Source organism: Mirounga angustirostris, unplaced genomic scaffold (genome assembly GCF_029215605.1).
Source record: "Mirounga angustirostris isolate CCGP_5_RB_7025 unplaced genomic scaffold, mMirAng1.0.hap1 SCAF_1, whole genome shotgun sequence".
NCBI lineage: Eukaryota > Metazoa > Chordata > Mammalia > Carnivora > Phocidae > Mirounga > Mirounga angustirostris.
The window spans coordinates 17,767,296-17,779,513 of record NW_026991709.1 but is presented as its reverse complement, the minus strand read 5'-3'; positions in this window follow the sequence as shown (position 1 = coordinate 17,779,513).

Genomic DNA, 12,218 nt, shown 5'->3' with positions numbered 1-12,218 from the left:
CCAAACAGACTAGGTTCAGCTACTCACCACTGATGAAACCCAAAGTCAGAGAGACAACTGGCTGTGAAACAGGGAAGGAATTTATTTCAGTGAGGCCAACACCAGGAAGACAGCAGGCTACCTTCCCGAAATCTATCTCCAAAGTGTTGAAAATACTTCTAGGTTAATCTAAGGAAAATGTGAAACAAAGGTAGGTGGGTACGTGCATCTGGCCAGTACAGGTCAGGTCGGTCGTTGTCTTGGGGTCAGTCACAAGGATTCTCGCTGAGGTCAGGGCAGCTGTTGCTTGAGGGGGTAGTCTGAGTTGCCTTCAAGAAACACTTTGCCTGAAGGGGCTTTTGCCTGAGTTAAGAGATAAGCTGGAAAGAAGAATTTAATCAGTTAGAAGAAACAGACCAAAGTCAAAATGAAGATAGTTCAGGCTACAATTGGGTCCTTTTTCACACTCTGATGTTTGGGAATGCCACCTCCTCCTACTACCCTTCTATCCCTGGAGGGTTGGTGGCTTTCTGCTGTGCTAATCTCTGTGTTGCCTCAGATCCTGGGCAGATGGGGAACCATTCCATGGAAGGTGCTGCGGCTTCTATCCAGCAAGAGCTGCTTTTTCAAAGGAGGTTGCAGCAGCCTAAGGCTGCAGGGAGAAGTATCCTGGCCTTGCTTTCCTTCTATCCTCTGATCTCACAGTGCCTCCCACTGGTTGAACCCAGCCAGAAACCAAGGCAACAGTGCCTGGGAAAGGCCACTCTTCCACCCAAAAGAGAAGAGCAGGATGGACAAGAAAGGGTCTGAAAGCAAGCAGCAAAAGAACTGCATGCACATGGGCATAAAAACAGCCCCTGCATGATTGGCTTGTTTGTGAGGATTAAACAATCTAAACTGTGAGAGGCGCTTACATGGCACCTTCATGGCCCCCACACGGTATGTGTTCAGTTGATGTTTGTTACTGTTGCTATTGCTTTAACTTCAAGTACATAATTAAAGTAATGACAGTGATGCTTAATCTCTAGGATAGCAAACTATTCTAAATGCTTTCAAATCTATGATTCTTTCCTCTGAAGGGAGATTATCAAGGTGTTGAACTTTGTAAGGTAACAAAATGCTGAAGAATGCTCTGGAGAGAACTCGATTAGGGGAGCTCTGATAAGAAATATTTATTTGGTCTTTGGTTCCTCATACAGAGCTTCTAAAGCACTAGGAATTTCCTGAGTGATGATGGTGAAAGGAGCATTTTTCTGTTATTCTTAATAAGTCGCTTTCAGCCATACCTGAGTTTATGTAATGAGATGACCCTTGGTGGGATGCTAGATAGCTTCAGGATCATTGCCCAATGAACCAACCATGTGATTAGAGGGTTAAATAGTTTAGCCCTATCACACAACTTCCAGGGAAGGGAAAGGGGCTAGATATTGAATTCAATTGCCAATGGCCAGTGATTTTATTAATCATATCTATGCAATGAAACTCTCAGAATATCCCAGAAAGTGGGGTTTGGAGAGCCTCTAAGTTGGTGAACATATCAGGATGCTGGGAGGGTGGTGCGCCTGGAGAGGACACTGGAGCTCCAAGCCCTTCCACCCATACCTTGACCTATGCTAATCTCTTCCATTTTACTGTCCCTGAGTTGTATCTCGAATAATAAGCCAGCACAGTAGTGCCTTCCTTATTCATTGGGTATATATTCCAGGACCCCCAGCGGATGTCTGAAACCATAGATAGTACTAAGCCCTATATATACTATGTTTTTTCCTATACTTACATGCCTATGATAAAGTTTAATTTATAAATTAGGCATGGTAAGAGATTAGTAACACTAACTGATAATAAAATAAAGTAGAACAACTATAACAATGTACTGGAACAAAAGTTATGTGAATGTGGTCACTCTCTCAAAATATCTTATTGTACTACACACATCATTCTTGATGTGAGTTAACATGATGAGATAAAGTGAGGTGAATGACACAGGCCTTGTGACATAGCTCGTTAGGCTACTGTTGACCTTCTGACCATAAATCAGAAGAAGGACCATCTGCTTCTGGAATGCTATTGACCTCATGTAACTGAAACTGTGAAGATCAAAACTGGTTAAGGGGCAGACTACTATAATGGTAAATGAAATGCTTTCCTGAGTTCTGTGAGCTGTTCTAGTACTGTTGAACCTGAGGAAGGCATCATGAGAACCCTCGAATTATAGCTGGTCAGTCTGAAGTGTGGAAGTCATGGGCCTTGCAACTGGGCTGTTGAAGTGGGGGCCAGTCTTGTGGGACTGATCCCTTAAATCTGTGGAGTCTGAGGCTAACCCTAGGTGGTTAGTGTCAGACAGTTGGAGAATGGTGCTGGAAAAGACACCATGGATTTGTTTTCAGGAGGAAGAAACCCTCTCATTTAGCATCAAATTGTTAAAAGTAAACACAGCACAGGGGCGCCTGGGTGGCTCAGTCGGTTAAGTGTCTGCCTTCGGCTCAGGTCATGAACTTAAGGTCCTGGGATCCAGTCTTACATCGGGCTCCCTGCTCAGTGGGGAGTCTGCTTCTCTTTCTCCCTCTGCTGCTCCCCACTCCCACTTGTTCTCTCTCTCTCAAATAAATAAATAAAATCTTTTTTAAAAAAGTAAACACAGGGGGCGCCTGGGTGGCTCAGTTGGTTAAGCTACTGCCTTCGGCTCAGGTCATGATCCTGGAGTCCCGGGATTGAGTCCCGCATCAGGCTCCCTGCTCGGCAGGGAGTATTCTTCTCCCTCTGACCCTCCTCCCTCTCATGCTCTCTGTCTCTCATTCTCTCTCTCTCAAATAAATAAATAAAATCATTAAAAAAAAAAGTAAACACAGTACGGAGGGACATAAACTTCACATAAGGTGACTGGTGCAAACAAACCTTCCCCTCGTTCAGCTATGTGGTCTCACTTTGAACATATGTTGGTGAACTGTACAAATAGTTTTTAAATCATCTTTTGAGAAAATTTAATAATAGTGCTTTGGCTGTCTCCTGAGTTTATTTAAGAAACTTATCTACTATATTGTCAGCATGGAAAATTTAATGTCTTGCCAAGTAAAATATACAGGCAAGTCTTTGGTAAAGTGTTTCATTTCCATCTTGTTGCACATATATATTTAGTGTTTGCATTAAAAAGACCCTCATATAGTGTCCTTTCACTTCATTCCACTTTTCATTCTTTTAAAAACATCCACATTGTGTCTGAGATCCTAGCTTATTTTAGGTTACTGAAAATTCTTGTACGTGTAGATGCTGTCATACCTATCTTTCCATATTTCTGCTGAGCTCCAGACCTATATGTAGTTACTGAATGGGTATTTTTACTGGGTTTTCCAACAGAAAATCATACCCCCAAAACACTGTATTATTGTTAACCTCAAACCATAGCTCTTGCGCCTGTCATTCATATTTTGGTGTATGAAACCATCTTCCCCACTCCCAACATGAGAAATGAAGGGTCATAATAATGTCTCCCACTCACTTCCTCTTGCTTCTCTCCCCTGATTCCACTTAAATGGCCACAAAGTTGTGAGTCTACCTTGTTCCGGGGTTTCCAGTCTGTTCCACCTTCCTCTCCTCCAACAACCACTGTTGTTGGCTCAGTCTTATGCCATCCTGTGCCTGGCCAACAACCCAAGATTCTTATCTCCTCTCTTCGCTTCCAATCTGGCTCTTTTCCCATCTAGTATCTACTATACAACTTGAATATTTTCACAAACATAAATCTGATCACATTTCCAAGTTTAAAAGTATTTATTTTTTCCCTATAATTTCAAGTTAAATTTCCTTTAGGCTAGCCTGTAATGCTGACAAAATCTGTCATTGATTAACTCTCCAGCATTATGCCCTACATGTACTCTTTGATAATATGAACTTACTTTTAGTATACCAAGTAAGAAGCCCTTCCTCAAGAATGCTTGCTGGGAACTGCGTTCTTACTTAGAAGGATTTTTTTTTTAATAGACAAACTTTTATCACTGTAGTTATCAGATAGTGCTTTCCTTTCTTTTCTTTCTTTGTTTTTTTTTCCCCCACACTTGTGTGTCTGACTTATTTGGCCATAAGCTTTTTGTGGGCTGGTGCCATATTTATTAGATTTTGTGTTGCAAGTGCTTAGAACTGTGGTGTCTAATATGGTACCCACTAGTCACATGTTTATTGAAAACTTGAAATGTGGTTGGTCCATGTTGAAAGGCACTATAAATGTAAAATACACATGAAATTCTAAAGATTTAGTATGAAAAAATGTAAAATGTCTCAATCATTTTTATGTTGATTACATGTTAAAATAATATTTTGGGTACATTGAGTTAAATAAAATTTATTGCTAAAATTAATTGCATGTGTTCTTTTTACTTTATTTTAATGTGGCTTCTAGAAGATTTGATTAGGTATGTGGTTTTTATTTGTGGCTCACTTTAAGCATCTATTAGACAGAACTGGCATAGAACATACAGGTAATCAAGAAGCATTTGCAGGGGTGCCTGGGTGGCTCAGTCGGTTTAGTGTCTGACCCTTGATTTTGGTTCAGGTCATGACTCAGGGTCATGTAGGGCTCCTTGCTCAGTGGAGTTTAATTCTCTCCCTCTCCCTCTGCCCCTTCCCTCACTCACTCTCTCTCAGGTAAGCAAATACATCCTTTTTTATTTTTTATTTTTAAAGCATTTGCAAAGGGAGGCATGCTTTTGAAAGAACACTCTGGAATAAGTCTAGATATTTAAATGAGATCAGGGATACAAAATGAAGGAGAAAAGATAAAGAAAAATGGATCATGAACTCAGCTAGGTAGTGGGGACTGAGTTGCCCAAGGAATGACCAGAGGTCCATGTGTTGCTTTAAGTTTATTTGTGTTGGAGATAAATCTGAATTTGAATTCCAAAACATGAAAGCTGGAGAAGGACTTTTGAGACTAGAGTATATGCGTTGGTTAAATATGGAGGGATGAATGCAAAGATTGACTTAGAGTTCCCTTCAAACCCTTAAAGAAATGGCAAGCAAATACATTATTTGAAAAACAATAAACCCAGGAAGACAAATAGAAAGGGATAGAAGATGATAGCAATACAATTTAAAAATAAAAATGAATAATATATAAGTAGAAGAAAATCTTAGAATATGGTTGGCCTTCTAAGAGGGATGATCAAAGCATAGACCAAGAAGTTGTATACTATGAAGCATTTCAGAAAATATAAAAGAACCCTTGGAAGTTAAAAATATGTTGACGGAAATGAAAAACTCAGTTGAAGATTTGGAAGATGACATTGAAGAAACCCAGGAATCAGAGCAAAAAGACAGAGATATGAAATAGGGTAAAATAGATTAAAAAATAGATGATCAATTTAATACTTCCAACATCCCAATAATAGGAGTTTCAGAATAAGAAAATGGAAAAAATAGGGAGAGGAAATTATCAAAGACAGATATATTTAAAATAATTTTAGCTCTAAAGAATTAGGGGTTTCCTAATTAAAAGAGCTCGCTAAGTATTCTACCCAGTGAGTAAAAATAGGCCCAAGCCAAGAAGTATTCTTGTAAAATTTTAGAGCAGTTGAGGGAAAGAAAATCTAGGGGCTTCCAGAGAGAAAGCTTTATGCAAGCGTTGAAATATCAGAATGTCATCAAATTTCTAAGAGAATGTTGAAAACCAGAAGACACCAGAGAAATACTTCCAAAACTTTTTACAAAAACGATCTACAGCCAAACATTTATATTACCAAGACGAATATCCAGTGTGAGGTTAGGGGTAAGATAATTTAACATATGCAAGAACTCCAAAAAAATATTATCTTCCATAACCATGCAATGTTTTCAAGAGGTGGTTCTGCTGAATTCAGGGAGGAAACCAAGAAACAAGAAGCCATAGGATCCAGCACAGGAAGGAGACAACAGGAATTCCCAGAAAGTTGGGAAAGGAGTCCAAAGACTATGGCTTTGCAGTAGGCCTAGGTCAGCTGCTTTCTATTTTGCAGCACATCAGAATGAGCTGAGAAAGAGTTTTTTTTTAAGATAAAATTTTTAGGATACTTAATGCGTTTAAATGTACCATACAGAGAGGAGATTTATGTGCTTGGCACACCATCTGGAAATAAATCAAAGATAAGAGGATAGTAAACCAAACAAAAACAAAGCAAAACCAAATATAAACTTCAGGGAAAGACAAATGTTTTGCAGGAAGGAAAAAAATAATTATTGTCCACATTGCTCGGCTTAGGATTGATAACCCTGATCATTGTTCTAAACAAAATTACAGTATAACTGTCATGGATTGATGGACAGAATGAAGTTTGTGTGTATGTGTGTGTTGGGCTTATGGGGTGGTTGAAGGTGGACCAACTCAATCTTCCTTTTTCACAGAAAGAAAGTCAATTGAAAATGTTGAAAGCTTAGCATTGAAACATGCTCTCCAGGGACATAGAAGCTTGTAATAATCAGGGTTTCTTATAAATCTTATAAATATATGAGATTTAATATAAAATAAATAAAATATAATATAATATGAGATTTATAAAATTGGGTCTCATGATTATGAAGGATGAGAAGTTCCACAATCTGCCATGTATAAGCTGGAAATTGAAGAAAGCCGGTGGTATAGTTCTAGCCCAAGTCTGCAGACTTGAGAACTGGGAGCCCTGATGGTGTATGTCCCAGTTTGAGGGCAGGGGAATTCCAGCTCAACCAGTAAGGCAGAAAATGAATCTTCCTTCCTCCACCTTCTTTTCTTTCAAAGTATTGGATGATTACTAAACCCACGTTAGGGAGAACAATTCATTTCACTCAGTCGACTGATTTAAATGTTAATCTCATCCAGAAACAGCCTCACAGACACACTGAGAAACAATGTTAAATCAAACGTTCTAGCACTCTGTGACCTAGTCAAGTTGATACATAAAGTTAAGCATCCAACTCCAAATAACTCAACACATTTTGAAATTCTTAGTCATCTTTATTTTCAGAGTTTAGTCTCCTGACCTATAGAGGCCTATAGATCATATATGTATTGTTTTATTGAACTTGTTCTATGACATGATTACTTAAAAGAACACAACTGAATAAACCAATTAAACCCGAAAATCACTATTATTCAAAACCAATAATAATTTTACTTGTACGCTTTAAGTACAAGTATTGAGAAAAGAGGCAAGATACCTCCAAGAAGTTAGAGTTACTTCCTAGAAATTGCTTCCCCTTGTGATTTTGCTATTTCATCATGCAGTTTGGTGACAGGCTACCAGACACTATGACGAGGAGGTGGCATGTGCATTTTGTTCACTGTGACAGGCATCCAAACCTGGTTAACCAAACAAATGACTTCACTCAGATGAAATGTTTAACTCATTATTTTAGTAGTGATACAGAACCCGTCTACTCATCTCCTGAGTGGCCCTTCCTCTCTTGGTTTTCCTCCTGTCAGCAACAATGTAAATATGTGTTCTTTTAGGTTTCTGTAAATACGAAAGGAGTTTAGGTTAACATCCTTCCACTTTTCCACTTTCAGCACAAATTTCCAAATTGTGGCTGCAAGTTGGTAAGTGCAGCTACATGCTTGCTGTGTGTTTTTATTCTTCTCTTCTGCACCTTCATGCTTGTTTCAGTTATTTTGCAATTTCTAGTCTTCATCAGGAGCTGAGTGGCTGAGAAGCAACCCTAACTGTAAAACTCATTAATAGCAAGAAAGGAGATTTTGCTAGTGTAGGGGAGGAAAATTTTTTCTTTACTCTTCTAGACTCTTTGTTTGGTTTATTGATATAAGACAGATAAGCAGCAGAATAAAAAATTAATTATGTATGTATGGGAGCCCATAAGAATATGAGACCCAAGGACAAGACCTAATTGAGGTTTATAAGCTATCCTGAACTTAGGAATGGGATAGGAGCCTGGGGCTTCAAAGGGGAGGAGGGTAATTCACAAGACAAGAAGAAGAGCAGATGTTTGGTAATTAGACATTCGTCTGCCATATAAATAGGCCCTTCAGATAAAGTTATCTTTGGTAATAGTTCTCTCTTTGAGCCAGGCTCCCTATCTAAATTCTTTTAGGTAGTTAAGGGAGTGGTGAGTTTTTCTTGAGTCTGCTGGGTCTTGATTGCCTCCAACTCAAAATAACCTACGTGCTAAAGTGGCGTATTTTGGGGTCACATATTGGCTCCCCTTCAATAGAAAGACTAATCATTTCATATAGGCAGTTGTTTCTGGTTCTCTACTAGCTTCGGTAGCCTGAATTCTATTTTACACCTCACTGATTAAGCCTTACACAATCCCTCCTCCAAATCAACAAAGATGTGATTGACTTTTAAAAGAACATCACCTGACTGGAAGAATAAACCCTTGTACCCTCAACTATCAGGGATACAAAATATATACAGAAATAGAAAAGAACGTCCATTTGCAACAACAGGGATAGACTTAGAGGGTATAACGCTAAGTGAAATAAGTCAATCAGAGAAAGATAAATACCATATAATTTTACTCATATGTGAAACTTAAGAAACAAAATGAATGAACAAAGAAAAACAAAGAAAAAAAACAAAATAGCAGACTCTTAGATATAGAGAGCAACCAAGTGGTTGCCAGAGGGGTGGTGGGTGGAAGGAAGGGGTAATAAGTGAAGGGGATTAAGAATGCACACTTATCATGATGAGCAACTGAGTAATGCACAGAATTGTTGAATCATTATACTGTACACCTGAAACTAATATAACAGTGTATATTAATTATACTTGAATTTTTAAAAAGGACAAGAATGTTTTAAGTATAGGTGAATACTTCTATGTAAAAGATAAATCACAACATTCTGCTATATCCTCACGTCCAAATCATATAGAAACTCTGGTAATGAAGGAAATATTTGACTTGGCTAAAAGGCACTTAGGGAATATGATTAAACTGTGCTTGCCCAATGTGGTTTAAAATTTTTATCAAAGTTTGGTGCAAATAAGCTGCATAATTTGTTAGTGATTGGAAAATACAAGCAGGGTTAGCCTTGGGCAAAATGCTCAAGAAGAGACCTTTATGATCTTTTACTTCTCAACTTCTGCCAATGGGTTTGCCTCATCTCTGTCATCTGTCACCAAGGGACCATGATCTGTAACTGAGCTACTAAAATTTTCATGGTCCCAAAGGTTTAATATATTATTTCTCCTAGACATCTTTTGGAGATCAAGAATAGATTTCTTCAGGATCTTAAGCAAAAAAATGCCTCAGGAGACATATGAGCAAAACTGAGAAGTTCTTGGTCAGAATTCTATTTTATTTTATTTTTTTATATCTTGTAAGTCAAAAGCAGAGACATTTGTTTCATGTCTTCTCTTTTCTTTCAGAGAAAATACAATTCCCTTTGCTTGTCCTTGTTTTCTAAAGTCCCACGCAGGAGTTAACATACCAGAAATAGCTTGCGCTTTATAACTATTCTTTTAGGAACAACAAAAACAACAACAAGAAAAGACTAAAGCTCACAGTCTCTTTACTTTTGTTAAGTTATTTGCTTATACTTTTCTTTTTCAGGAGACTTTGGAAATCACTGGAGAATTGCTATGTGGTTTAATGGACAGTGACTGTGTTTGGTAATCAGGGAGATGAGGGACTGAATTCCAGCTCAACTGCTAAGTGGCTTGTGATTGCTCTCCATTTGAAAGTTCTAATCTGTAACAAGGGGGCAATAAAATCCTCCTAACCTATTCCTTCTGAGTGTCTGACAGGAGACCGCCTTCAGACTTCAATCACGACACGGGTGTTTCCAGATTTGGTCTCAAGCCTGCCAGCCTACCATGCAGATTTTGGACTTGTTAACCTCCATAATGGCATGAACCAATTATATAAACCATGAAGAAATAAATTTGTTAAAATAAATCAATAAATCATTGTATATAAATATATATACACAGAGCTCTTTCTTTGGATAACCTTGACTAATACAGATTTTCAAAGTAAGATCCTTGACATTTGGTGGGTCTTCATTAGATTCTCGTTCTATCACCATATTCCTAGGTGAGAGAAGGATGGTGGTCGCCTTTTTTTCATTATTCATTTTTATGTTCTTTGTTTATGTCAGAGAGGCAGGAGAACTGGATAAACTCTGGAGCTCAAATAAGTCTTAACAGTCAATGATGAAGTCTGTGAAAAACGTGTTGGACACCTATCAAATATTTGATTTCTATTTGGTAACCCAGAATTTGATGATTCACATATTGATTTATATATCCATTCACTCAGTCATATACTCAATAAACATTTGAGTCACTATTATGTGCCAGACAGTGTGCTACCTGCAAAGGATACCTAAATAATTTTTCTAGTGCGAAGATGCATATGCAAACCATTATGATAATCATCACAATTAACGTTTATTTGATGAATTCTTATTAAGTGCTACACACTGTACTAATTATTTTTACATAAATTACATTGTTTATATCTAGGGACGACTTTATGAGATTGCAATATTGTAACTTAAAATAAGAAATATATATTTGGCCTTCAACGCAGGTTTTGGCACAAGGCTCCCAAAATCTTTGGAATGTCTTAAATGATGGGAGCAATAAAGGTGTCTTTCATTATGTTAATGAGGTGATTTTTGGGAAGCACCTAAGGATGCGGCTGGTTGACAAAGGAACCAACCATGTGATTAGAGGATTGGAATGTTCAATCTCCCCCCTACCCCCTGATCTTCAGAGGAGAGAGAAATAGAGGTTGAATCAATAGCCAGTGACTAATGATTTAATCAATCATGCTTATATAATGAAGCCTCCTTAGATACCCAGAAGGACAGGGTTCAGAGATCTTATGGATTGATGAACACACGGAGATTCAGGGAGAGTGTTGTGCCTGAAGAGAGCATGGAAGCTTCATACCCCTTCTCCATACCTTGTCTTATTCATCTCTTCCATCTGGCTATTCCTGAGTTATATACTTTTACAATAAACTGGGAATGTGGTAAGTAAAATGTTTCTTTGAGTTCTGTAAGCCACTCTAGCAAACTAATCAAACCTGAAGATGGGGTCCTGGGAACCTCTGATTTATAGCTGGTTGGTCAGAAGCACTAGGCTTGTGACTATTATCTGAAGTGAAGGGGGGCAGTTCTGTAGGAATGAACCCTTAACTTGTGGAATCTGATGCTATCCCCAGGTATAGTGTCAGAACAGAGTTGAATTACAGAACAGCCAGCTGATAACTCAAGAATCACTTTTTGGTGTGATGAACCACCCCCTCCACACACACACACACACACACACACACACACTAGAATTGGTACCAGAACCTATGTATAGATAGATATTGTTATTATATCAATTACAAATCAATTTACAAAGGAGAAATAAGATACAGAGAGATTAAGTAACATTTAAGGGCAAATATCTGATAAGTTTCACAGTGGAGATCACCTTTGAGCTGGGAAGGTGAGAAGAAATAAGGGAGGACAAATTAAGTGTTTTCAAGCCAGAAATGGCTTTCATTGTTACAACATCCTGTGTGGAGGAGAAGATACCTAAACCTTTTTAAAAATGTAAATTATGTGATCTCATTTGGGTTTTAGAAAAGTAACTCTGGCAGTAACAGAGAAGAAGACTGGATGGGAATTGGACCAGAGACAGGGAGACAGGTGAGGGGACTCCAAGTCATCTGGGCAAAGTTGATGGAAAGCTGAACTAAAGCAGCAGGACTAGGAGGAGGGATGAGATATGTCAATAGGGGAAATGAGTGGCTTGGATAAGTATATTTGTTTAGGGCTTTCAGGAGAGAAAGGAGTCCTGGAGTACTGTTCCTCTTCCAGACCATATGTCTATTTGGAGTGACCAGACCAGAGAAATGAGGCTGCCATTCTCTGTAATAGTGACTAAGGATAACACATACTCTTCTCTCGGGTGGGGGTAGGAGGATATGCTCAGTCCTTTCTGTGTTGAGTTTATGGAGTCTCTGGACACTGAGGTGGAGATCCTCTTACTCTGTGCAATATATAGATCCAGACCTCAGAAGAAAGACTGGGGCTGGCATACTGTGAGAGCCAACAACATTTAAGAGGTGGTTGAGGCATTTAGGAGGTACATGAGGCCAGGGAGAGTGTGGACATAGGAGAAAGAAGATGCTTCGTGTCAGAGTCCTGGCACACCCCAATATTTCAAGAGGAAGCAACAAAGGAGACACTGAAGAAACAACAAAAGAAGCAGGAAACAAAACAGGAAGGTTTATTCTCCTAGAAACTGAGGAGCAAAGATGTCTCAATAATAATGGTT